Source organism: Anser cygnoides, chromosome 3 (genome assembly GCF_040182565.1).
Source record: "Anser cygnoides isolate HZ-2024a breed goose chromosome 3, Taihu_goose_T2T_genome, whole genome shotgun sequence".
Classification (NCBI taxonomy): Eukaryota; Metazoa; Chordata; class Aves; order Anseriformes; family Anatidae; genus Anser; species Anser cygnoides.
The window spans coordinates 81,056,890-81,084,528 of NC_089875.1; the positions used below are offsets into that span (position 1 = coordinate 81,056,890).

At 38.7% G+C, this 27,639-nt stretch overlaps 1 long non-coding RNA gene across 3 annotated transcripts in view; it reads right to left on the minus strand.

The window, feature by feature from the left end:
- Positions 1 to 25,803, minus strand: part of LOC106035342 (uncharacterized) — a 40,599-nt gene extending 14,796 nt beyond the window's left edge. Inside the window, exons 1-2 of one of the 3 annotated variants that reach the window (XR_010830454.1) lie at positions 25,560 to 25,803; positions 18,493 to 19,100 (exon numbers count right to left, since the gene is read on the minus strand). This is a non-coding gene — a long non-coding RNA (uncharacterized lncRNA). Of the gene's footprint in view, positions 1 to 18,492; positions 19,101 to 24,805; positions 25,100 to 25,131; positions 25,268 to 25,559 lie in introns of those variants that run through there. The other 2 variants (XR_001206712.3, XR_001206713.3) reach the window with 2 other exon arrangements.
- Between the last annotated feature and the right edge of the window lie 1,836 nt (positions 25,804 to 27,639).

Genomic DNA, 27,639 nt, shown 5'->3' on the forward strand with positions numbered 1-27,639 from the left:
GTTGCTTATACCCTTCAACAAGCCATTTAACTTACTTCTGTGAAACTTTCTTCTTAAAAAAAAAGTATGTAAAATCAATAAAAATGATATTAAGATTGTAAAATAGTCTACTCTAAAACACTCAAAGAGTTCCATCTCTTTTGCTTACATATAAATAAGGAAAATTAAAGATAAGGATATAATTTGATCATAATGAATCCTCTGGATGAGGAAAAAAGACTAGATTTCAAAATGTTATAGAGAACAAATCTAAATTTTAATGAAAAATATCTTTATACAAGCTCACATTGTTAAACTCACTATAAAACATCAGATAACTAGACAAAAATTTCTCTAGAGTCATAATTAAAAGAAATCATGTTTGTTTTTTTCTCTTTAAATTTTTTCTATGGTATAAAACTATGGACTAAATTGCAGAATCACAGAATGTTTAGGGCTTGGAAAGGACCTTGAAAGATCATGTAGTTCAATCTCCCTGCTAGAGCAGAAAATTTATTAGATTGCCAAGATTTATTTGTGCATTTATTTCTGTAGAGATTCTTTACAGAATAGTTAACTTATCACTCAAAAAAATAAATCAGCAAACAAATCAAGTGACACATTAAAAGTTTTTACTGGTTAGTTAAAAAAATAATCTATAGTTTGATTATCAGGTAACAAATAAAGAGGTCAGAACTTTACATAATATCAAGGACAACTTAGATCTTAACTGAGAGTTGCTGTAAGCCATTTGTATCTATAGACTAATTTGACAAAATGGAAAATCACTACAGGTGTGATATTTTCCACCTAGTGTTTCCTCATCCTACAGGAGCAACAGCGCTGCAGATCAGCTGGTCTGGTTTATGCTGATTGCTTCATGCACTAGAAAATGTTCACAATGTCTTAATTCCATAAACTTTTAAGATCCTGCATATTAATTACAGGAAGAAAAAAAAAATCAAGACAGAGTGACAAAAAGTAATAAAATCCAAAGGAAAGGATTTAGTTCATGTCACTTCGTTCATGCCAGCTCAGCATTAAAACGAATAGCTAAGACTAGAATATAACAGATCCTTACAAGGTTCTTTGGCAGAGTATAAAAGCAGTCCCACATCTTTTTATTGCCATACAAAAGCCCAGCTCCTTGTGCAGCTGCTTTGCTGCAGGGAGCATAGGAACTTGACTCTCTTTGCCTGAATGGTTTCCCATTAGAGCATCCCCTGGATGGAGCAGGGCAGTCAGCAGCCTTTGCCATCCTTCCCTGCATAGATTTCCAGTGACTTCACCACAGAATAACACAGATTTCCTAATACCTAATTTGGCCTGACAAACCTAAGAAGTTCTGTAGCCATGTTTCTGTTTCAGTGTGGATATAAAAATCCATTTATGTTCCTGGAATATCCAGGAATATCTTCGCTTCTGAGAAGAAAATGTCTGAAGAAAAATTATCTCCTGTTTTCTGGTATTTTGAGGGGTGCTAGTCACGTGCATCTGAGGTGAAATAGTCCAATCCTTCCATCTAACCTCAGAAGAAGTAATAATAATAATAATAAATAATAATAAATAATAAAAATACAATAATCATTCTGTCCACTTGTTAATGAAAATATGGGAATATTTTCCTCAATTAATGGAGAATTAACATATATATATTTTTTTTTTATTATTTTTTTTTCCACTACTCTGTAGGCAGCAGCTGACTGTCAGGAGTCATTACTCATTTTGTCTGTGCCTTAGCCCTAGAAAACTCAATTTCTGAGACTGTCTTTTGGGAACAGGAGGAATGCTGCCCCATTAGGAAAAAGCAGTAGCTGGATCTCCATCTCTTCTAGCCTCTCAGTGAAAGCAAGACTCCAGAATCTTTCACACCCAGCATTCTGGGAACCAGCCCCCATCCTGAAATTTCGGCTCTCCATTTGTGAACAGGCTCCAAGCAGGCTCTCTCCTCCCTCCTCTCTGGCTTTGGAAAATTATGTTTTGTCTATAGTGCTGAGAAGCTTGAGCCAGGCCTTGTTTTATTTCATATACAATCCAAGGACATTTTTCCTTGGAAATCATAAATGGTGTTTGGTTCACCCTGAATATTTTAGATTCTGAAAATAGTTTTCTGTCAGACATGGCACACATTTGAAGATTATTTTCTCATTTAGTCTAAATCAGATCCATGCAATAAATGGTACACAGTGTAGCTACAAAACCAAGCTGCATTTTCCAGGTAATAATACCAGGGAAAAACAAAACAAAATAAAACAAAACAAACAAGAAAAACCTTACACCAGCTCTAAGTGCAACTTTGGACTAGGTACTATTATTGCTAAAAATAGTACCCTGCTTTGTTTTATGTTGCTTTTATGCTTGAGTCCTGACCTTGACATTAAACATAGCTTGTTGGGATTCTGAGGAATTTTTTTATTAATCCAGTCACACTGAAGTTTTCAATTTATAACTTCTACTACTAGCTTTTATTCTTTACAAAGGTTATTTTTATTGTTGGCTCTTTATAGCAAGTGCTATTATTTCATATGATTGGTATTAGGATTTTAGAATGTCTTAAATTATAGTTTTCTGGACCCATAAGTAATGATGATGGAAAATTAGTACAAAATGCCACAGTCTTTAACAACACTCTTCCTTTCAGGTCTCTATTTCTCTTGACACTAAGATATTTAACAGATTCTGAGTATTTCCTGCAGCTTGGGGAAAATTCAGCTGTTTGAATGTGTAAATTTAAAATTTGGTGAGAAAAGGGAGAGAGTAACTTAGAAAAATGTACTGCAGGTCATTCTAAGTAACAGCAATAAATGACATGCAACATTAGAAATTAGAACAATTTCATAACATCAATGGCCTTTTTATGAGTAAATTGCTCCTCTGTGAATTTGTGTACTGACCAGGAAAAAGATATGACAAAAATGATCTTTTTATGTCCTTTTAAAATGATAAAAATAAGATAATCTCCAGGTGGTCTTTTTTTCATAAATCACTTTTAAGCTTAGTGGCTACCCTCTGTTGTGTTCTGACATCTTGACAATAAAGAAGTGCTTATAATGCTCCTGCAGGGTTTGTTCTAAAGCCTTTCCCTACTGTTAAGCAGTAAATCAGTGACTGACAGGATTCCTAACCTGCCACCTCCTGCTAGGGCGACATTAAATTTACACTATATACTGTAATCTCCTTCCAGCTACCTAAATAAGGACAGGAGAAAAGTCACTTTTAGGTATCCCAGTTCCAAAGTCTTGGATAGTTTCTTTACAAAAGTATATTAGAGGAGTGTTAGAAGACACCTCATCTCAAATTGTTGTTACACTCTCTTAAAATTACTCTGCCTTAAAGATAGAAAGTGGTTTAAGATTATAAATATATAAATCATCATACACAGTATTACTCAGTTTTGTATTTCCGTACAGGAATAGACCTGTACATCTCCATGTCTACACGTCTGTTCACCCACAAGTGTAGAAAACGATAAGGCCTGCATAGTCTCAGGACCAACATGGCTCACAGCACCTGCCTGCTGGGGGGGGATTACCTCTAACTTCACAGCAATGATTGTATTCTGAGCATGGCTGGTTCCCCTCGCCCCAGCCAGCTGGCTTCTGATACAACTAAGGTATAAATGAAATACTTTGATGAGATACTGACCCTCTTGTTATGCTGTTATGCATTTAATCAGCCTCTGGAAATCCCTGGCAGCCACACTATTCACTGGAGTGCCCTGTCCACAGCTGGAACCAAGACAAAGGTTCGGTAATTGCAGTAATGGCACTGTCATGCCACAAGAAGGGGTGCAGGGTAGAGTCCCAGTAGGATTTTCTGATGGCTGATCATCTATTTCATAGTATCACAGGATCACAGAGTGGTTGAGGTGGGAAGGGACCTTTGGAGATTGTCTAGTCCAAACTCCCATCTGCATTTTCTGTACTCCCCTCCATCAGGTATTTATACGTATTACTTAGATCCCTCTGAGCTTTCTCTTCTCCGGGCTGAACAGTCTCAGCTGTCTCATTATCTCATCACATATGTCTTTTCATAGCCGTATCTGTGGTCCTTTGGAGGACGTGTTCCAATATGTCTGTGTCTCTCTTGTACTGGCAAGTCCAGATCTGGACTCAGCACTCTAAATGTGTCTCACCAGCACTGATATTAGTGGGGAAAGATCACTTCTCCTGACCTACTGGCAATGTTCTTTTTCTTGCAGCTCAGGGTGCTGTTGCTTTGCAACTTTGCAAAAATCCCATGTAGTGCTGTATGGGGTTATTCTTCCCCAAAGCCAGGCCTTTGCTGAACTTCATGAGGTTCTTGTCAGAACTTCTCATAAAATAGCATTGAGTTTATGGGTCTCTGGAAAACTGTGGGTCTGGGCAAAGTAATGGTCAGAGTTTTTGAGGGAAAAATGAAAGAAAATTATAAAAAGGGAAACAGGCTCTCTTCTGTGCCTTTCTGTGTTATGTTACAGAACCTTCTTTGCACTACACTGGAGTAATGACAGCAACTACACAAATGATCAGCTTTTGTCCAGCCAGCATAGACAATTTTTAGCATGTTTTAAGAACAGCGGTACTTCTTATTGCTTTTACTTAAACATACTGCCTATAGATTCCTACACCTCAACAGACTCCAACTGGCTGTACCACAGCTCCACTCTGATAAATTTGTCCTCAGCCAAGTATCAAAGTTCAAAAGCCTAGAACCTCATTAGCAACCCATATAATAGTTTTATATTATTAAAAAAAAAAAAAGAGAGAGAAGAAGAATGAGATGAATATTTGTTGTTTTACCAGCTCTGCAAATCCAGAAACTAAGTTAAGAAAAAAAAAATCCACTAATTTGATTGTACAACTAAACACTAATAAAAAGAGAGTATTTCCTGTGTGAGCTATCTCCAGTTTATAAGTAGCTCTTTCAAGTGACAGGCAACATAGACATTAAGGCTTGGCTTTAAATCTGATGATCTTAATGTATTTCAACAGAATCCAACAGCAGTAAAGTTAAACTGAGAAAGGGGCTTTGACATTTTTTTTTTCATACTATGTTCAGAAGATTGATTTACAAGGACTATTTTACAAGGAGGAAGAGCCTTACACTTCTCAGTCCTTTCCAGGCTAGAGATTTCCTGGGATGAAGATGAAAGATCCATTGAGTTGTCAAGCAATTTTGTCTAAAGTCTGTCTAATCCTTTTGTTTCCCACCAGAAAAAGCGCAAATATGATTCCACATACAAGACCATTTTAAGAACAATACTCAATAGCTGTATTTGTTTAATTACACTGGGTATGAATCCAAATCGAATTTCAAACCCTTAAAAGTTACTTATTCTTTTCTTTCTGGTAATATTTCAACTTCTGATAGACATCTTCAATAAATTAGCACTGACCTATCCTTTGTATTCAGTATAAAAAACAATGTGTGCATGAATGCACACATGCATGAAATTATTGCATGCAGTCTCACTTGGGACCTCAGCCAACTTCTAAATAAGATTTGTCTTATACCTATAAACATATACATGCACACATACCAATATAGAGTATATATATATATTGTACATAAATATACTTATTGCATATATTTATAGAGATAAAGACAAAGAGAGAGCAAAAGAAGGAGAAAGGCAGACAACTGGTTGAGCAAGAAAACAGAGGAAAGTCCCAAGTTTCCCAGCCTTCTAAGCCTTTACTGGGTAACTTTGGTTTAGATGAGCAATATGTTGAACTATTCATTTTCCCACCAGGACAACAGCAGGTTTCTGATGGATGTTTAAATCCTATTCTTCTTCAACAGTGGTAACATCTGTGACATAAGATCTCTGGAGGAAGTGCCTTTTGGAATTTTCTCCTTATACTCCTGTCTGTCTGTTTTTGCAATCTGATACTATATCGCATTTTATCTTGAGCTGCTGTTCCCTCATGATTTTCTTTTTTTTTTTCCTTTATCTTCCAGCTTCCTTTCCTCCTCCTTTGTCCTTTTGTAGTCTCCTTTCTCCTTTCCCCCATAAACATACAAACCACTTTTTTTCCTTTTTTTTTTTTCCTTTTTTTTTTCTTTCCCCCACTGTGTTCTATATTCAAGAGCTTCAAAGGGAGCCAAGCATAGCTATCAATTATGTTCATTTCCCCATTTAAAAACAGAGGTCAGAGTCAAAACCTGAGTGGAGGTCTCCCCTGAGACAGAACTATGAACCTGGATCACAAGACTAATGAGAATGTATGAATGTGGCCAGGAAAAAAGTCAAATCACTGAGTGAAAAACAGGGATTTACAAGTTTAGAAAGTAGAGCATAGCATAATCTCTCTATCATTTCATGTGATTTTTTACTTTTTTATTCTACTAAGATGATTTTTTCCACCCTGAAAGTGGGCAGTCAAATCAAAGCAAGATGAAATATTTTCTGTTACTCTATGCAAGTTACTTATTTATTGACTTTGGATTTTTTTTCAAGCTTTACTTTATTATTATTATTATTATAATCATCATCATCATCATTATCAAAGAACTAAACTTCAGGGTATCATAACCTTGAATATACATATTTCTTCTTGTGGAGTTAAATCCTGATAGTAATTTAAAATATTTTCTAGTGGGGCTTGTCCTCTAAAATTCAAATCTTAAGCAAGTGTGTTGCAACCCTAATGAAAATCTGTATCTGTCACTCTGTAAAAATTGCCTAAAATGGCACTTCAAAAACTAATACTTGAGCTTTCAGAAAATATGCAAATAGAGATCCTAAATGTAAAATTCCATAACTTTTAATGAAATCAGTTGTTCAGCACTTACATTTATGGAAATAAATTCATTTTTTTAAAAGTGCACTGGCTCTCTAGGCTACTGTGTGATGTTCCTTCTGCTCCAATCAATGACTGTAAATTCATGTCTCAGCCCTATGAGGTGGATCTGAACTTAATGAAATTAAGTGACAGCTTTTTGCATCTTATGTTATATAAACTTGACAAGAAAGTTTGTTTGCTTATGTATATGTCTGCAGATTATAAGGGAAAGGGAAAGAGAAAATACTGGGTTTAGTTAAATATCCTCTACTGAAGATAAAGGCAATAACAGCGTAGGTATACTCTATTCATTAGTACCTATAAAGAATTGATTTTTTTCATGATACAGATTTTTTTAAAAAATAATAATATCATTTCAATATTTCCTTAATCTGTTGTTACAATTCTGTACCACTCATCTGTGTTTTTATTTTTAATTCAGCTTTAACTATACTCAGTTAATTCAATGCAAAGGTTATGTACTTCTGAACTGTAATAATACTGCTATTTTTCTTTATAAAAATTAAAAGCTTACATAAACAAAACAATCATACAACAGTTTAAGTATATGAAGTCAAAACACTAGAGCTGATAGGGGAAAATCATTTTTTTCTTAGGTCGTTTTGTCTCCTTGTAACTTAAAATATGACACATAATCCAGTCTTGCCACTGCTGAGTTATCTGGTAGGAATGCTCCTGAATTACTGTAAATAGCTTGCCATTCCCAGTAGAGACAGTTGCAAAATTCACTCTAAAATGCAGGTTCGTCCTTCTTAACCAACAAAAATGGGGTAATATGTAGGGCTATTCTTACTGAATAATAAAGCACTATTTAATCCCACTGAATCAGCATAAAAATTATATTCATAGTGAATTTTCAAAGTGCCAGAGAAAAGGTAGATTTTGTTCATTTGAGTTTTGTAGATACTCAAAGAAACAAGTGTTTTATTTAAAAAAAAAAAAAAAAAGGTAATTTACAGTTTTATTACTATTTAAATCATAGAATCATAGAATATCCCGAGTTGGAAGGGACCCATAAGGATCATCTAGTCCAACTCCTGGCACCGCACAGGTCTGCCCAAAAGTTTAGACCATGTGACTAAGTGCACAGTCCAAACACTTCTTGGACTCCGACGGGCTTGGTGCTGTGACTATATCCCTGGGGAGCCTGTTTCAGTGCATGACAACCCTCTCAGTGAAGAACCTCTTCCTGATGTCCAGCCTGAACCTTCCCTGCCTCAGCTTGACACCATTCCCATAGGTCCTATCACTGGTCACTAAAGAGAACAGATCGGCACCTTCTCCTCCACTCCCCCTCATGAGGAAGCTGTCAGACCACGATGAGGTCTCCCCTCAGCCTCTTTTCCAGGCTGAACAGACCCAGTGACCTCAGCCACTCCTCGTACATCTTGCCCTCTAGGCCCTTCACCATCTTTGTAGCCCTCCTCTGGACACTCTCCAATAGTTTCACGTCCTTTTTGTACCGTGGTGCTCAGAACTGCACACAGTACTCGAGGTGAGGCTGCACCAGCGCAAAGTGGGACAATCACTTGACCGACTAGCAGCGCCATGCTTGATGAACCCTAGGATACGGCTGGCCCTCCTAGCTGCCAGGGCACACTGCTGGCTCATATTCAGCTTGCTGTCAACCACAACCCCCAGATCCCTCTCTACGGGGCTACTCTCCAGCATCTTGTCCCCCAATCAGTACGTATAGCCAGGGTTGCCCTTTCCCAGGTGCAGGACCCGGCAGTTGCTCTTGTTAAACTTCATGCAGCTGGTGATTGCCCAGCTCTCCAATCTGTCCAGATCTCTCTGCAAGGCCTTTCCACCTTCAACAGAGTCAACAACTCCTCCCAGTTTAGTATCATCAGCAAATTTGCTCAAAACACCTTCTAGTCCTACATCCAAATCGTTTATAAAAACATCAGAGAGAACTGGCCCTAAAATGGAGCCATGGGGAACCCCACTCGTGACCAGCCACCAGACTGATGCAGCCCATTTACCATAACCCTTTGAACCCTACCCGTCAGCCAGTTATTCACCCATCGTATGATGTTTTTGTCCAGCTGTATACTGGACATTTTGTCCAGTAGGATCCTATGGGAAACTCTGTCAAAAGCTTTACTGATATCCAAAAAGATTACATCAGTTGGTTTCCCTTGATCAACTAGATGGGTGATCTTATCATAAAAGGAAATCAAATTTGTTAAACAGGACCTACCCCTTGTGAACCCATGTTGGCTGGGACCAATGACTGCATTGTCCCCCAGGTGCGCTTCAATAACTTCAAGGATAATCTTCTCCATAATAGATATGGTAGATATCATGAGATATCAGATAAATATCCCTAATATTTAGAACACCTTATCATAGTTAAGATTTCCTTGTGCAAGGTGCTGTGCAAATACAAATTGAAAGCAGTCCTTGCATAAATATATATATATATATTTATGGCAGAGGGAGGCAAGCTGAGGAAATAAAGAAAAGAAGTAGAATTGTTGCTGAACATCTAGGTCAGGGGGTTCAGTGTACCAGAAGCCTAGCACTTTTGAAGCTTCTTGTAAGCATTACAGGGAAGAAGTTTTTTGTGAGGTTTTGTGGAACGATAATTTCTACAGCATTGTAGATGTTTATGGGAATATTCCTTAAACATGCAGGACAGGCCAGGAGAAATTATAAATAAGTTTTTTCAAAAATATTTAAAGTGGACAATATGGAGTTGTAGCAAGGTTTAACTGGATGTAGGTTTCAGTCTGAACAGTAAATAAGAGATGAAAGGCTATGAGCAAGAAAAGTTGCATAAACTTGATTTCAGATGAAAGGTATAGCTATTGAAGGGATGTATAAATATTGATGATATAGTCAAAGTTAAAGTGCAGGAAAATGACCCTGCATTACTATTTTGAAGTGGACTCTAAGTGAGAATAGCCTGCCTTCGGTAGGATCAAAAGGAAAGAAATTACAATGTTAGAGAGAAGGGGAAGAGGAAACAAGACTGCTTTCAACTAATTTGAGAAATCTGCACCATGGATATTTCCACATGAGCTAGTCCTCCTGGATACAGGATTTGGAGGGGAAGGGGGGGGGGGGGGGGGGGGGGGGGGGGGGGAGGAAAAAAAAAATGTGAGTGATTTGGATTCTTGCTTTGGACAGATGGACAGAAAGAGATTGCTCTACAGTAAAGAGGCAGATTGGTGAACTGAGGTTGGACTTGTATGGTTAAGATTACAAGTAACGTTTAGAAGAGGAAGACAGAAGGACCAAGAGCAGAAATACATGAAACATAAATCCACAGAGAAACGATGAATGGATAAAGAGAAGTCTTTACAGGACACAGCAACAGAGACTTAGAGCAGGACAGGGTCACCACAGCAAAAGAGGTCATTGTTTCAAGAGTAAATAAAAGCATGGAGATGTTGAAGACAGATGACTGCTGATGGAAGCCAGAGCAGAGAATGATACTGGAACATAGGTTCTGGTATTTGCCATCAGAAATTGCAAAGGTAATACAGCTTTTATAGAGTGCAGTGCACAGCAGCTATACATTAACAGGTTTTTAATGAGAAATTAAATTGTCTTAGAACTAAAAAGACCAAACAAAATAGAAGAAGAAAGACAGTGAAGGAAGTGCAAGGGTGATTCGAACTTTTTTTTTTTTTCCAAGCATAGGAAGAAATAGAATATGTTTGAAATGTGAGACAAAAACAAACAACAACAACAAAAAACGATGTCAAAGTGGTCACAAGGATCCCAAAGTGAGATATCAGATGGGATGAGACTTTTGAGAACATATTGTGAAGCTAGACGAGAACAGAATGAAACAGAAAAGTTTCCTCATCCTCAACAGTAGAGAAGGAAAAAAGAAAAAAAGAAGGAAAAAAAAAGATCAAAGAATGTGAATGATACATATTTTATCTCATTTCTCTCAAAAGAAATTGGCAAGGTCCTCTGAGGAGAGAAAAATGGAGGCAGAAGGAGGTTGTGAAGGATGAGGTGAAGAAAATAGAAGCTGGTTTTAGATATGGAAATCAATTAACTTGGAGAAGTAGAATTGTTTTAGAAAGAAAAATGTTAGTACTGACTGAAGAATGAAACAAATTTGTAAGGAAGTAAGCCTCCACCAAGTATTTGCACCACCAGCTTTCATTCTGAGAATATCATTGGAGGAAGTGGATGCTGACAGTTTTGCAAGGCCAGGACTTTGTTAAGGCATTTAGGCAGGATGCTGGGTCTTTCAGAAATTTCAGTCCATTTGGCTGCATACTTTCCACCAAAAGCTTCCAAAGGATTTTGAATATTGAAAGGAAGTTTTTATTAGAATACAAACTAGAAGAGATCAATTTTTAAATGAAAACTCAGATCTGAAAGGAAAACCAAGTTAAAATAACATATATATATATATACTTTTTTTTTTTTCAAAGAAGTGTCTCACTTTGCTTTGTCTCAGTAAATATTTTTCATGGTCCCCCAGTAGTTTCCTGACTCACACCACCTGTATGTTGCACTGTCTGAATTATAAAGAAAACTACTTCAACGACCTCTGGGGCTTGGTTGCATTTTTTTTTTCTTTTATTATCTTAGAAGTCAGTTGATCCTTTCTCATGTTGCATTTTCTGTTTCCTAAGATTCTAGTACCCCTTTTTTTTTTTCTTTTTACTTTTTCTTTTTCTTTCCTTTCCTTGCTCTCCCTTTTTCTCACTCTGGAAACTCTCTCAACTGAACATAGTCCTCCACAGTTCTCCCTCCCCAGTGGATTCAGACTGAGTTTCATCTGACCCAGAGGGTAGTAGCCAAGGCAAGGAAAACCAAGTCACAAGCTTTTTGGAAAAATTAGTATTTTGGATTTTCTATGTAGATTCTGCAAACAAACAAATCAGATAGCTAGCTATGCCATGCATTACACTGAAGAGTGGTAAAGAAATGCTAAGAGCTGGTAGGGAAGAAAGTGACATATGGAACCATTTTTGCTGAGACAAGATAGCCCGGGAGGAGAAGAATTCATCAAATCTCACAAAAGACAAGAAGAAATCACTCCTTATGAGCTGAAAATCGCTAAAAAAAATCAATATACAGAGCACAGCAATAGATCTTGGCAGTGGAAAACAGGTGATGGTCATACAAGAGTATATCGGCAACAAAGAAATTACAGATGTCCTGGATGAACACCAGTCTGATGTCCTCCTCTGTACATGAATTGCAAAACAAAACTAGCAAGTAGAGTACAGGTCAGAGAACTGTACTGTAGAATTGTAACTGTTATTATTAATGAGGAGAGCAAAGGACATAGCATTAGGAATTATGTGTAAAAAGACACACACCAAGAAAGAGCCAGCAGTGTGCCCTGGCAGCCAGGAGGGCCAACCGTACCCTGGGGTGCATCAAGCACGGCATCGCTAGTAGGTCAAGGGAAGTGATTGTCCTGCTCTACTCTGCGCTGGTGCGGTCTCACCTCGAGTACTGTGTGCAGTTCTGGGCACCACAGTACAAAAAGGATGTAAAACTGTTGGACAGCGTCCAGAGGAGGGCAATGAAGATGGTGAAGGGACTAGAAAGGAAGACATACGAGGAGCGGCTGAGGTCACTGGGTGTGTTCAGCCTGGAGAAGAGGAGGCTGAAGGGAGACCTCATCAGTCTACAGCTTCCTCACGAGGGGGAGTGGAGGGGCAGGTGCTGACCTATTCTCCGTAATCACCAGTGATAGGACCTATGGGAATGGTGTCACGCTGAGGCAGGGGAAGTTTAGGCTGGACATCAGGAAGAGGTTCTCCACCGAGAGGGTGGTCGCACACGGGAACAGGCTCCCCAGGGAAGTAGTCACTGCACCAAGCCTGTCTGAATTTAAGCATTTGGACTGTGCACTTAGTCACATGGTCTAAAATTTTGGGTAGACCTGTGTGGTGCCAGGAGTTGGACTCGATGACCCTTATGGGTCCCTTCCAACTCGGGATACTCTATGATTCTATGATTCTATGAAAGAGAGGAGAGGGAGAGGGAGAGAGAGAACTCATGAAGTCAAGTCCAGAAGTGAGTAATAAAGCTTAAAAAAAAAAAAAAAAAAAAAAAAAAAGGAGCAAAAGGAGAGGATGAAAGAATTGAAAGCAACTTGCTCAGAGAAATTGCGGATGCCCCATGCCTGCAAGTTTTCAAGGTTATGCAGGATGGGGCTTTGAGCAATCTAATCTAGTGGAAGATATATACCTGTGCCTACGGTGAGGGAGTTAGAACCAGACAATCTTTAAAGGTCTCTTTCAACCCAAACCATTCTATGATCTATGATTCTGTGATCATGAGTGCATCCAGTTTGGAGCCTCTCAGTCCATGAACAATTCGGGGGCCTAGCAGAGACTGCAAAGATTTTCACAGATCGCCGCTAAGGGTAGGTTGAGGGAGCTATGCTTCAACAGTTGGTGAAAAGACAGACTAGTGGCAATCTAATAGCAGACTACAACAGCTTGAAAGGCTGCTGCAAAGATGACAGCACTTCATAATAGTGGCAGAACACACAACAAGGCCACAAACCATGTTTGGGGATGTTCAGTCTGGACAGAAGTAAAACTTCTTCTGCAAGGCAGTGCAGCACTCAGACAAATTGCCCAGTGAGGCATAAGGGTGAACTTTCTGTCCTTGGAATTTTCCAGGACTTGGCAAAACACCATTGACCTGACCCAGTGCTGGCTTACTCCTGATTCAAGTGGGAAGTCTGGACAACCTCCAGAGACTCCTTCCAACCAAGATTTCTATGATTAAATGTTTCCACAATTGGAGAGAAGAGAGTCCCCCCGTACATTAGTTTTTCTCAGCAGAGAATGCGAGAGATGGATGGCAGAGGCATTGTCAGGACTCTGTGAGAGTTGGTTTTAGAACATGCAGTACGAAGACGGCTGCAATCTTTCTTAGAAGGATTGTACCAGAAATAACAAAAAAAAGGTCAATAGGAGAAAGGTGTAAAACAGGTCATATTGTAATAGAACAGGAAGAGGTGTGGGCAGGTACAGAAAGCATGGGATGCATGATTTGTGATAGATGTCACAGAGTATTGGTGGCAGAAGAAAGAGAGAAGTCCAATTGATTCTATTTCTTGGCCCTTTGTTTCTTATATATTCATTGCTTGTTTCTTTCTGAAGTTCAGGGTCTATCCTTTTGCCTTATATTTTTGCTGCTCAAGTTACATGATGAACATGATCCTCCATTTCTTCACTGAGGCTTTTTGACATTAATATAATAAGCATAACTGGAATTTAGTATAATAATGACAGTCAGTAATTTTATTTTCTAAGTAATTAATAAGATTTTGCTTCTTAGTTTTAAATATTTAAGGCAACTATAGATAATGCATAACTTTTTTTTTTTCCTTCAAGGAAGAAATTCCTTGACAGGCAAATACAAAACAGTATAAGAAACTTACAAAAGGATGAAAGAATGGAAAGATGAAATCATACAGATCATATAACTACTGCACAGTAGTATATTCTAGCATAGTAGCATATTATTTTTCTGTATGTTCTTACAAAGTCAGCATTTTTAGGGAACTAGTTTTTCTCAGTCCTCATAAGGGGATAAGAATAAAATTAAGTACATGTGACTACTGATTTGAGGAAAGGCTGCAGAATCAACTGATGTATAGACAAACAATCCAAAAGTGAGATAGACTGCTTTGGTGTTTAGGATTTCAGTCTGCCTGGAAGCATGATGCACTACTGCACAGATATCAGATTCCAAGTTTCTGTTTTGCACCAGTCCCACTATACTGGGTTTAGGTGGCAAGGTTTTGGTAGTGGGGGGCTGCAGAGGTAGCTTCTGTGAGAATCTGTCCCATGGTAGATAAGAGCCAGCTCCAGCCAGCTACTAAAGGGGCCTGATTCTGGCCAACAGATGAGCCGTGGATGACACTGGTTGTGCTTCTGTGTAAGCAGATATAAGAAAGAGAAAAAAAACTGCTAAACAGCAACAGGTGGAAGAAAGAAGAGTGAGAAACAACCCTGCAGACACCAAGGTCAATGAAGAACGAGGGCAGGAGGCGTTCCATGAATCCCTGCAGCCTGTGGAGAGGCCCCTGGTGGAGCAGGCTGTCCCCCTGCAGCCCATGGGTCCCACATGGAGCAGATCTCCACGCTGCAGCCTGTGGAGGAGCCCCCGGTGGAGCAGGTGGATGTGGCCTGGAGGAGGCTGCGGCCCATGGAGAGCCCCCGCAGGAGCAGGCCCCGGGCCGGAGCTGCAGCCCGTGGAGAGGAGCCCACGCAGGAGTAGGGGGTCTGGGGGGAGCTGCCAGCCATGGGGGACCCGTGCTGGAGCAGTTTGCTCCTGGGGGATGGACCCCGTGGTACGGAGCCATGTGGGAGCAGTTCTTGAAGAGCTGCTGCCTGTGGGCAACCCCCTCAGGCTCAGTTCGGGAAGGACGGCATCCCGTGGGAGGGACCCCACGTGGAGCAGGGGCAGAGAGTGACTGTGAAGGAGAGGTGGAGATGAAGCGTTAGGGACTGATGGCAGCCCCCATTCCCCATCCCTGCGCAGCTCGTGGGGAGGACGTAGAAGGGGGTGAATAGGGGGGAGGTGGTTTTAGTTTATTTTTAGCTTATCACTTCCCTAGCTTATTAGTAATAGGTAATAAAGTCGTTAATCTCCCTATGCTGAGTCTATTTTGCCCGTGATGATAATTGTTGAGTGATATCCCTGTCCTTATCTCAGCCCTTGAGACCTGTTTTCTCCTCATTTCCCTTTGAAAATGGGAGTTTGAGAGAGGTTGTGGGGGAGCTCAGCTGCCCACCTGAGTAAAACCACCACACCCACTATGTGATGATTCTGCAAAACCTTACTTACAAATCTTTTTCTTTACTTCATAGGCAGCTTGTTAACATCAGTGTAACTTTTGGTTATGATAATTTACATGAATAAAGTTTGCAAGATCAATTCCAAATCACAAGGGACAGCCTCTCAAAACAACCTCCACCTCTGCTGAATACAGTAAGATTTAGGTTAGATTTAGATGTTAGAAACAATAGGACTCTGTCTACACTAGCAAACAGAGCCTAGGGCATTCTTTGACACTGAAGCTAAATGGCACATTGCTACTATTAAGCTCTCTTGCCATCAAAAACAAGCTAACAACATTCAGCTGCCTATTGGGAATGATCCCCACTCTGTGCTAATTTCCCAAGCATGCATGACAATTATTTTCTCACATGCTAGTTGGAGCAGAGTGAGATTGTGGTGGAGAGTGTACCAGCAATTTAACACAATCATTTTTTCACTGTGTTTTCCTGTGCTCTGACATGAATCTACTGGCATAAATAAAAGGACACAAGCAGAATTTAGGTTATCTAACTTCAAACATGTATCACAAATGTTTTTCTGGTTTTCCCCCATTCTTCTTAAGCATCCCTGTAACTACAACTTCAGAACCTACATTTGCCCTATCCACATTTAGCATTAAAGTTGCTAAGTCGCTAAAATTCCACACTGTAGGTATGTAGAATACTGCCTCGCTCTTCTGGCTCCATCCCACTGGAATCCGGAAATTAGAGATTTGTCTTTGAAAGTCACCTTCACAAATATTAGCAAGTTAGAGGTTTCTAAGAATGTATGTTCCTCTAAAAGATCACTGGAAGAGGTGGTTGTCACACACTCAGTTTTCATTTAAGGCTTAGAGAATCAACAATTCAGTTCTTGCTTCAGCTGGATGGAATTCAGATCTACTGGGTTCACCTACCCCAAACTTTCACTAGCTGCTAGAACACAATTTCTGGAAGAGAAAGGCACTTTCCATGCCACCCATTGAACTTGTACCACCATGCAGTAAGAAATACAAGATTTAATAAGCTAGAGTCATACCACAAGAGGAAACCCACAGGTTAATTAATACTGGAAGTGCTGAGATCTCTCTCCACTCCAGTTGTTTAGGTGGTGTATCTAATGGAAAACGCATTTCATTATAAATGCTCAGCTAACCTAAATTTTGTAAGAAGGAATGGATGAAAAGCCCATTTCTTAAATAAGCATCACTGTAGTTACATTTTGAGAGAAACCAGGAGGGCTGATTTGATCAGCTCTGTTCTTGTCATCCTTCCCTGCAGAATAGCAATTTTACAAGTGTGGCAAAGACCAGTCTTATTTTCTTTCCCCCTTGGGAGAGATGTGAAAAGACAGCTGAAGCAGAACTTGCTAAACAATAGTAATTTGAAAAATCTTACAACAGCCAATCATTTTTTTCCCTTGGTTGACAGTGTTTTATTGGGGGCTTTTATTATTTTAATAATTTTTTAAAAATGAATTTAGAGAGGGTTTGAAATGGGGTAATTATATTCAATTCAATATGCAAATGTATCTCTTGCAGAGAACATAGTATGTCTAATCTTACAAGATAGGAGAATTACACTGAACTCCGATTTTAATATAAAATGGTGTTATACTTTTATCCATTTCTGATTATTAATGGGGTAAATTCAGTTTTCAGTTGTACTGTTATCAAACCAAGAAACACATTATAGCTAAAGCTTCCACTCATAAATAATTTTAATTCATTTATACACATGCCTTTTCCACACAATCAGTTCCTGTAAAACTTTCTGTACTATAACCGTTTAATAGAATTCCACATCAGAAATGCATTTCTGTTAAATTCTAAAAAGCTGTATGTCTAGCCAAACGTACACATATTATTCAAAAATTCTATGTAATATGTTAAAGTAATCCAAATAAAGGATTTAATTTATAAAAAAATGTGCATGATTTTCAAAATAATGTCATTGAACACTAGTATGTTGGTCTTTGGTATCTTTTAAATGGCATTTAATTTAAAAAAAATCATTGTAGAACTATGCTTTTTCAGAATTTATCAGTGAGCTAAAAGTGTGATTTGATTTATACATTTATTTTCACAAAGGCAAAGCTATTGTGCATGCTTGATTTATTTTCTTTGAAATATATACATAAAGTAGATATTAATAATAATGTTCAGTGAGTTTCATTCTCCTGCATACAACAGATGGATATCAGTCATTAACTCTGAGAAGTTTCAAAATAATACAGAAATCAAGATACTATTAAAAAGAGCATATATAAGCATAGAGTGAGAATATGGTCCAATTCCGTCAGAACAATTTCATTTACTTTTACAAATAATTAAAATATTGGATTTTTTTCAATCATTGAGAACTGTCACGTAAAAATGTTCAGATTTTCAGAGGTAGGTATGTGCTAATATCAGAAGTATTTATATACATCCATAGTCATAGTACAGGTATTGTTGCTGAGTATATATGTCAGATGTGTTAAGAGACAAAGACAAGAGGGGAAAAAGTGCCAATTACACAGAAAGTAACATTTGGCAAAAATATACAGGTGTAAAGTAAACTAAGTAAGGTACAAAGTAAACTGGAAGTGAGAGAAGACCCCTGACTGCTGGAACCCATCTGGACACAGCCTCTTGAGGTCAATGTCAAAAATCAGTTGACTTCTAGATAGTGGAAATTTACTGAGTTCATTTATAGATGAAATTATATAACATGGGGTCTCCCCGTAACAGGAAAAAAGGTCCTTGGTTAGTGTGTTTATGTGTGTAAGTTAGGCATGGCCAGCAACAGTCTTCAGCACTCATGTCAGCTGATATTAAATTCCCTGTGTCTACAGTGTTATACTCTCCCATCCTCCAAAATACTGTAGCTGTTTCCAAACTGCCCAGTGGGAGTAGTTAGTGGGCTCTCTGAACTCCCATACTGTACACAGAAGTTGTTGGAAAGAGTGATACCTGCCAGGGACAAAAAGGGTGCTGGGAACAATTCTTGCTATCCAACGGAAGTAGAGAGATGCAGATGACTTCCTGGCTCAAACAAATAAATTGGAGTTTCAGTAGCAAATATGCAGATGTAGCTATTGATTCAAGTGGTCTCCTCCATCCTTCTTTTCCTAGGAAAATCTGAGACCACACTGTTGGAGAATCGACTCCCGGTCTGCGATGGGTTTGGAGACTGAAAATCTGCTCCCACAGGCAGCCAGATCCAGTTCACCTAATAGGGAATCCTACGAAGTCACAATGATCTCCCCATGAGGCCTCCCTTACTTAGGAATGGATGACATCATTTCCAGTTACACAGAGAGTGCTATGAAGAATTATTCCTTAAATATTGCATTGGGAAAATCTTGTTGTCCTGACTTGTCAACTAGTTTATGAAATTGTGACTGATGAAGCTGGGAATGCTGTAACATGAAATCTGTTAGGTAGGACACGGGTCCACTGAGACCATTATGCTGCCTCCAGATATCCAGATTATATGTATCATGTTTACTGTGTCTCACATGCTCCTGTATTTCCCTTGGTCTGCACATGCTCTTCTCCTCTCCTCTACAATACCCATTCTGTGGGGAAAAAAAGAAAAAAAAAAAAAAGAAGGAAAGTTTGCAGTAGAAATGGAACTGTGATCTTGCTGCCAAGTATGGTGGATTCTCTTTTCCCCCAGGCCCTCATAGAATTTAATCAAACCTTTCCAGAACTGCACTTTTATGACTATTCAATTTGAATACACAAGAGCACATGACAGCCAAAATTCTTCATACATACATATCACAAAAGTGTCTAAACCAATGTATTTTTACCTAACACAAAATATTATGTACACTAATTTCTACGTGAATTTTTACAATTCTTCTTTATGCGTAGTTCTGGGCTGCTCAGTTTAGTCTAAGTTGTCAGGTATATAATTGTCAGGTATATATAATTTGTCCTTCTCCAGATGTTGGGTCTTCTATTCACACCATTATGAGTCATTAAAGCTAAGCTGTTATGCAATTTTATGGATGTGTTTTATCTTGGCTCAAGTTGCAGTCCAACTGTGTCTCCAGATATTACAGTATGGCCCTATCATCTTCACTTGTGATAAAAACTTGCCATTGTGCTCTGTGACTTTCACTTCACTGTGTTCTCCTACGCCAATCCTTCCCCAAGAAAATTTCTCTTCTGCCAACAAATTTTTTCAAAATGGCCATCTTTCCTAGTGCAAATATTGTTAAGGCAGTTGGAGAATGTCTGTGATTAACTGCTCCTCATCAGCCTTGATCTGCAAAATTGGAGCCACAGTATTGACAGCTGCAGCACCTTCCATATGCACAGATGACTTTGTGATATGAATACCACCCCCCCCCCAAAAAAATCTTATGAACGTTATGTAGATTCCCCAAACTTGCAAACACAATTCTTTTCTCATACTATATCATTTTTCTTCATTTAGACAAATATATCCTTGAGGAGATATAAAATAAAATATGAATGAGAATACTTTAGAAAAGAGTTGCAGGAGTTCTCTTTATGGGTAACTTGCTCTATTTCTGTTCTAAAGATTGTCTTCTTGTTTTTACAGATTAAATGATATAGTTGATAATGAAATAGAAGAATAAGTGGAAAGCAAATATGTTCAGACCACAGTCTCAACTTTTTAAACAGTAAATGCAATCCTTTACCAAGTGAGTTTTGTGCAATGATTTTAATATGGGTGAATTACTCTTTAATTGCACAAGCCTGGTGATGTGCAAGCAGCAAGCCACAAAAGTTTCACTGAATACTCTATGCAATTTTCTAGACATTCTTCAAGGGAAGATTTCTGGGATTTGGTGAAATCATGTAAAAGAAGCATTTAATTGCAAAAAGTGAGCTGAGTACTATTGACTGTATGCTCCTTTATCAATATATTCAGAAACACAGAAAGAGAGCAAGCTGGAGATGGTCAGCCCTGAGTTGAGCGGCTCCGAGTATTTTCACATGGTGATAAAGCCTGGAACACAGCTGGGTAACAATGATCCCAACTTTTCTTCACATTCCTTGTCAGCTTTTCACACTAAAGTGCCCAGAATGAATAGTGTTTCCTGAGTGACAAAGTAATTGGGTATCAAAAGAACAAACTGAATTGTTACTAATAACTGAAAGGATAGCTTTTGAGCCTTCTAATGGTTTACAATAAAGAAGAAAGACACCTCAAACTCAGCATAACTCCTCAGCATAACTCTCAGTCAGACAGAAAAGTTAAGAATAGGCACATATCATTCATTTGTACGCTTGCGTTCTTATTCATTAATGCCTATTTAGAGCAGAGTATTTTTGCCTAGACACTTTCCTCTGCCTTCACTGATGATAAAATCTGGAAGATGTCAGAGGAAAGAACCTTTAGAAAAACAACAAAAATGAAACTTACAATGGCTTCCAAAGAGGAAATTACCTTCCGTGCATATGTGGCTGCATTTATGTGAGTATGAGAAAGACAGAAGTCTAAAAGAGGTTAGCAATGATCAGTAAGAGGCACTCACGGCTTATGGGCAGATAGGAAAGCAAGAGGATGTGTACACAACAGAGTCCCAGAGCCTCGGGGAAAGAGTGATCCTTTGCCATCAGTCGATCTAACAATTGACTTTGTGTATGGATAAACAGTGTAATGATCACAGAATTGGGTGCAGTCAGAATTTAATATCTGCAACAATGAAAACAGCAAAATGATCCACTTTTCTCTTGTGGGATTGTGTAACGTTGTACCTATTGAACCTCCAGTCATCAGTGGAGTTCAGAAATTACAAGGCAAGGTTATTTAAGGAATTTCCTGTCATCCAGTTGAACTACGATATTTTCCTTTCCCTTCCCTTCCCTTCCCTTCCCTTCCCTTCCCTTCCCTTCCCTTCCCTTCCCTTCCCTTCCCTTCCCTTCCCTTCCCTTCCCTTCCCTTCCCTTCCCTTCCCTTCCCTTCCCTTCCCTTCCCTTCCCTTCCCTTCCCTTCCCTTCCCTTCCCTTCCCTTCCCTTCCCTTCCCTTCCCTTCCCTTCCCTTCCCTTCCCTTCCCTTCCCTTCCCTTCCCTGCCCTGCCCTGCCCTGCCCTGCCCTGCCCTGCCCTGCCCTGCCCTGCCCTGCCCTGCCCTGCCCTGCCCTGCCCTCCTCTCTCCTCCTCTCCCGTACAATTGCACTTATCAGCAATACACCATACACAGTCCTTATCAAGTTTAAGAATCATGAAACAGAGAAATAGTACATCTAACTGTGTGTGCATGTGTGCATGTTTGCTTGCTTGTAAAGTGTCTGATGGGGTCAAATTTTAGTGTAAAATAAAGTTATAAGAAAATTGCTCTATTTTGTTTGGCTTTTAAATCTCCGTTACTGATTATTATACAAGATTGAAAAAATGTTTTCTCTAAATGAAGGTCAAAAAAGTTCCAGAAATCTCCAGAAATATTAAAATGTACATTGTCTTTTCTGAAATGTTTCCAAATTACTGAGATTCAATTCCTTCTCTAGAAAACTTGTAATTGTTTACAAATATAAATGAATAAATAAAATAAATAAAAAGGAAATGGTGAATCAGGTACAACCAATTTTCAGAGCTATTTTCAAGATGGTTATATACTATAGGTTCAACTCATTGTTGCCTTGTACCGAATCAGTTATTTTCAACAGAGCAGAGAAAATGTAAAGTGTCCTTAAAAGTCTGACATTTTCATGTGATAGGCTTTTACGTCCCCTTTCTACTGTCTTCACATAAGAACTCCAGTATTCCACCTTTCTCCAGATTTCTTTTTTCTGTTATTTATTGCCCAATTTTGTGCCTTTTAACCTAAACTGTCCTTCCAGAAAACATAATTTCCTTTTGAAAGGCTTTATGAGACCTTTTCAGGAAGCAGAGAGATTTTTGTTCAATTTTAGGCAATTGATGCAAAGTTTTGAGATATGGAATATGGAAGAAGAGAAACTGATGCCATATTTTGAAAATGCTCTATTGCCTATATTTCAACTTTTTTTTTTCTTTAAAACTGATTGTTCAAGCAGCTTTGAATGAGGTTTCCTAAATCATATTGAGCAGACCTAATACAAAGGACTAGACATGAAATGCTGGGATTTGTTCATTAGCAAACTTGTAATAGTGAGATGCTTTGCTGGGATTTAACAGATTTTTTTAACATCTTTTGTAGAGATCATGTCTAAACACTCACGAAATATGACTACTATGCTTTTCAGGATATTAAGGTGATTTTTCTATAGAGATTTCAGATTAAGTTTAGTAGAATCTCATATGTAGACTTTGATTGCTTGCCTGTTGGTCACCACGTCAAATCATCCCAACCTACTTTTTTTTGTGTGTCATGTCCATGCTTTTTGGACTTATGCTCAACCTACACAACCTTTGAGTGCAAGTTATCCCTTAGCTCTGGAAGTGGAGATAGAACAATACAATTGTATACATTGAAAAAATCTAATTTCCTTCTTGCAATATGATATGACCAAAGTCAGGCAAACAAACTGGTCACTGGATCATTTCTAGAAGTTCTCCAATCTCGCATATGCTGCTGGAGTAAAAAAATTCTACAGTTTAAATTGCTTGTGTGCTGAGCAGGGTCTTAATTCCATGAATACGAGTGTCTGACTGGAAGTGTGGACAAAGTGTGGAGTACTCTACAGGAAGTACTGAAGTGAGGGGGAATTACAAAGGACTTTGTAAGTTTTACTAAGTTTTCAGGAATATGGATTCTGTGAAAAGGTGTACTGCATGCACGTTTCTGAAGTACTTAATCTAACTTCAGTGCTGTGAAGGAAAAAAAAAAAGGCAAAAGAAGTCATTTTTAAAACTTGTTTTTTCTTGGAGTCAAAACAGATCTTTCCGTTATTTCCTTGTTTTTGATCAGTACTTATTACAAAAGTAGCCTAAAACCTTTTATATAATAAAAATGCCAGTAAAGTAACCGGCAGAGTGCATAAGTGTGTATGCGTATGATTGTATTTGTGTCTATGTGAGCAAAATATCAGCAGTCCACCTTTTGATTTTGGAAAAAGGAATTTTGAAGAAAATTTGATGCCTAATGATTTTTGTGCGTGTGTGCTTTATAAATATATATATATATAATGTTCCTGATACGTGTATTATAGAATGATTTTGAACTCTGATATCATAGGTAGTCAAATTCAGATTCTAAGTCTAATAAAAACTTTTGCCTTTTTCTATCCAAATCTCATCATTATTTTTAACTTTATTCTCGTTTTGATGGTCTGTAACTTATGATTGATGGAATATCTCAGTGACTGGAAAATATAGTAATTGTTTCCGGTGTTCTGTGCTGATGATGGTCCCTCACACTTACAGATTGTCTCATTTGTCCCAGCAGTCTATAATCTCTCCTAATCTCTCCTTCTTTTATCCTAGGCTGTGATCCCACCTCCAAGCTACTCAACCTAACTGTTCCCACTGACGGCTTATTGTTGACCACTTCTCATTAAGTACCTCAGCCTTTTGAGCATCTTGTCTTGACCACCACCAGGATATGGAGTGGCTTGGATTGCACAAAGTCATGGAACAGTAGTGAATTGTATGTGGCAAGCCTGAAAACGTTCCTTCTCTGGTTTAGGAAAAGACTGAAACATTTCCAAAACATGCCTGTGACAAACTAGATAACTAACACGTTCATCTATTTGAAAGCCTTAATCATATTCTCAAGAATATGAGGATTCGTATTTTAAATAGCAATGAATGCATTAATATTTGCCTGAGTGTGCGTGCATCCTGAAGCAACTAATCAGGGAAGTGAACTCCACTGATTCTGTTTAGCTGGTTGGAATATCAGCTTTGAAGCTCAGTTGCTGCTATTTATTGTTCAGACACTGGTCATGGAATGTAGGCAAATGACAGAATTTAAACCACTTTGGCTTGGAAATGAAGGATTCAAAGCGTGGTAAAAAAAGCAGAGGAAGTTATGAGAAGAGGGTGGGGGGAAAAAAAAAGAGAGAAGCATATAATAAAAAGAGCAGTGGGCAGTGGAGGAGCAGATTTTTTCAGTGACAGATGTGACAAGAAAATATTCAGATAATTAAATAAAATCCTGTCTGTGATTTCTGTGCCAACTTTCTGCTGATGTCAGTGGGTGTTGTGGTCTCTGCAATACAGACAGTATATAGTCCTAAATTTACACCTCTTGCTACAACTAATCATATTTTGATATTGCCAGATCCAATAAATGTGAAACTCATGAGGCAGTTAGGTAATTGAACACATTAAACTGACTTTTAAGTTAGGAAATTTAAAATCAAATTTCCTTTCTCCTTACTTGTTGCTTTCAGAGCCTGTGGAGTCAACCTGAGTTTTGATCTCCTTTTGTTCTCTGCAGCCATGAGGACCTGTGGTGGTTTTACTCAAGCGGGCAGCTGAGCTCCATCACAACTGCTCTCTCACACCCCTTCCTCAAAGGGAAAGGGAGAGAAAACATAATGGAAAGGTTTCAAGGGTTGAGATAGGGACAGGGACATCACTCAACAGTTATCATCACAGGCAAAACACACTCAGCGTAGGAAGATTAGTGTAACTTATTACCCATTAATAACAAGCTAGAGCAGTGAGAAACAAAAAAAGTGAGAAAAGAAAAACTAAACATACCCTCAACTGATCCATCCTCTTGTGGGGTCTCTCCCACGGGATGCCATCCTGCCCGAACTGAGCCTGCGGGGGCTGCCCACAGGCAGCAGCTCTTCAAGAACTGCTCCCACACGGCTCCGTACCACGGGGTCCATCCCCCAGGAGCAAACTGCTCCAGCACGGGTCCCCCACAGGCGGCAGCTCCCCCCAGACCCCCTGCTCCTGCGTGGGCTCCTCTCCATGGGCTGCAGCTCCGGCCCGGGGCCTGCTCCTGCGGGGGCTCTCCATGGGCCGCAGCCTCCTCCAGGCCACATCCACCTGCTCCACCGGGGGCTCCTCCACGGGCTGCAGCGTGGAGATCTGCTCCGTGTGGGACCCATGGGCTGCAGGGGGACAGCCTGCTCCACCAGGGGCCTCTCCACAGGCCGCAGGGGAACTGCTGCACTGACCTCGAGGTCTGCAGGGCTGGTTCTCACTCCTCTCTCCCAGATGTTGTCATGTTGTCACACAGCAGTTTTTGTTTGTTTTTGTTTTCCATTTCTTAAATCTTCTCTCACAGAGGTGCAAGGAACATTGCTTATTGGGTCAGTTCTGGCCAGGGTGAGTCCCTTTGGATTCAGCTGAAACTGGCCTTTACCTACTAGGGGGCTGCTTCCAGACTCTTCTCACAGAGACCGCCCCTGCAGCACAACCCCCCCCCCCCCCCCCCCCGGAGAGAGTTGGGAGACCAATATAAATGCACAATTATCAGGAACAAACTAACCTGCAGGTGTATTTGTGTGTGTTTATGTTCATGTATACATTAAGCCTGAAAGAAAACAGAAAAGAGCTTGAAGACAGAAGAGGGCAAAGGTACAGTAATAATTAAGCCCTTGGTGAAAGGCAGTATTAGATTTGGGGGTATAAAGTGCTGATTAGGAATACAAGAGTCAAGAAAACAAACAATGAATCTCTTTTGCCAAGACCAAAACATTTTTGGTCCACCTTAGGGTGCAGATTGTACTATAGCTAGCTTTCCAAGTAACAAGGCATCTGAAACATATCAGATACTGTTCTTAGGATATTTGCACAAGTCCTTTAACTTCCTTGTATAGGTTGAAACACTGACAATCTGTACCTGTGCCTTTAGAATTTCATTCTCAAGCAAGAAGAAATGGAGAATGTTCTGGATGGATCCCCTCAGTATGGATGTTGGAAACATTAAAATATTTACTACCTCAGTCAAGATAATTTTTAAAACAATATCCTGCAGACATTTAGAAGACAAAAAGCCAAGACTTGTTGATTTTTCTCAAATTTTATCATTGGCTGCTAGGTCATTACAGTTTAACAGAAAGATTTTAGCTAGCAAATACATCTGAGCATTTTCAAGAATTGACTTTGACTGTCAAGGATTCCAGATATTTTTTTTTCCATTTAAATAGAAGCAAAACAATATAAAATTTGTCTACAACATATGTTTAGAAAAAGGTTATAATATCAGATACACTATAACCTCATTCAATGATTTCATTTTTTTAAAAATTGTAGTGGACTTTAATAACAGGGAAGTATTCACTTACAAACTTGGGCACTGATACAACTTACATTTAATTTACAACTCTTTCAAGCACTTCCGTTTTTATAGGTATTAAAAATCAGTAATAAGTCAAAGAGTAGCACTTTTGAAGGTATTACCTGAAACCATAGCAGAACAGTTTTGGATATGTTATGAAAATTTTGAACATTAATAACTAAGTAAAATAGAATTAACCAGAGAAATTGTGTCTTAAGGGACTGAAAAAGTCTTTTATAAACTACACAGGGTACAGTCACTTACCCTGGAACACAAAATTTTAGTCAAAGAGAAACATAAAATTGTTATATATTTAGATCACTTTCTGTCCTCATTGTACATACTCATAATTGGTCCAAGGTAAAACCCATTGCAGTTAGTATTATTCTTTCTGTTGATTTGAATGGGCTTTAAAGCACAGTCTCCCTGAATATCCTAACACATCCAAAGTATAACTCCATCTGCATTTTATTTGCTGATATGATATGAAATGTATCCTTGGCTTTTTGCTTAAGTTTCTAGATTCTTGATAGTTTTGCATAATAAATTTAAGCCTCTTGGCAATAAAGTTATTTTTCTTAGTTATTTTTTCATGGTCTGCCTAGATATATTCATTGCCCTTTAGGGTTCATGGTTTGCACGTTTTATATTCACCTGCATTTTAAAAGGACATTAATATTATCTATTTGCTCCAAGTGAATGCAGTAGTTTATGTTTGGTTTTCAAAAAGGTATCTATTTTTAATTTCAAGACATCAGAGAATATAGAGGCTGCAATTTCCCTTGTACTGTAAGTTCATAAAATCACTACACAAATACTCTTCAACCTTTAAAAATAAGTAACTAAATAAATGGATAAATAAATGGATAAATAAATAAATAAATTTATAAATAAATAAAAGAATAGGGGATTTTCCTGGTTTTGGCTAGAATAGAGTTAATTTTCCTCCTAGTAGCTGGTAGGGTACTATGTTT